The 870-nt window shown below is 37.9% G+C and overlaps 1 long non-coding RNA gene across 1 annotated transcript; it reads left to right on the top strand.

The window, feature by feature from the left end:
• The first annotated feature begins 46 nt into the window (after window positions 1–46).
• LOC121965101 lies at window positions 47–562 on the top strand. Its single transcript, XR_006107448.1, has 3 exons — window positions 47–128; window positions 275–350; window positions 474–562. It is a non-coding gene; the product is annotated as an uncharacterized LOC121965101 (long non-coding RNA).
• Window positions 563–870: the final 308 nt, after the last annotated feature.

Here is an 870-nt window from a genome sequence, read left to right as displayed (position 1 = left end):
TTTTATTTTATTTTATTTTAGCTTAGCTGATTCCTCTCGTCTCACCTCCTGCAGGACGTGGACACCATCTATCTCACTCAGGACACCAGAGAGCTCAACCTGCAGGACTTCGTCCACCTGGAGAACAGGTATTCATTATTTATGATTTTAATCATCATTTTGTGTTTTGTTTTATTGGTTTGGTGACAGTTTCTGAAAAAAGTCAACATGAATAAAGATTATTTTTCCTGTGGCTCCACAGATTGTTGTGTCTGACAGCTGTTTTGTGTTGCAGAGATTTGGTGGCGATCATCGCGGCTCTGGAGTTTAACCAGTGGTTCACCAAACTCTCCACCAAAGACTACAAACTGGTAACTGAAAACACACGACTCAGCTGTCTGGGGTTTTTTTCTTTCTTTTTCACAAATATAAACTGTGTTGGTGTGGGGGGGGGTGGTTGTGTGTGTGTGTGTGTGTGTTTTTTTTTTTTTCAGTCGACAGATGTGTGTGAGCAGATCTTAAAAGTTGTGGCTCGATCCAGCCGGCTGGAGGAGCTGGTGCTGGACAACGCCGGACTGAGAAGGTAACACATCAGATCAGATCAGATCAGATCAGATCAGATCAGATCAGATATTTATTTTAAATATGGCAAAAAACATTGAACAATAAAAATAAAAGCAAAAACAACAACATCAACATGTCCACTGGACATCTTCAGTAAACTAACAGAAGGATTTCATCTTGGACTTTGCATTGTTACAGCAGCTAAGAGGTACAGGATAAGAACAATACAAAAGTACTAAAATAATTACAAATAAAAAATATTAAATAATTTCAAAAAAGGTGCCAAGTATCATAAAAAAACAAGGTGCAAAAATAGTAACATAAAAA

The sequence above is a fragment of the Plectropomus leopardus genome, unplaced genomic scaffold (genome assembly GCF_008729295.1).
Source record: "Plectropomus leopardus isolate mb unplaced genomic scaffold, YSFRI_Pleo_2.0 unplaced_scaffold1860, whole genome shotgun sequence".
NCBI lineage: Eukaryota > Metazoa > Chordata > Actinopteri > Perciformes > Serranidae > Plectropomus > Plectropomus leopardus.
Note: the sequence above shows the minus strand (reverse complement) of the source record. Positions and strands in the feature narration are given on the sequence as shown.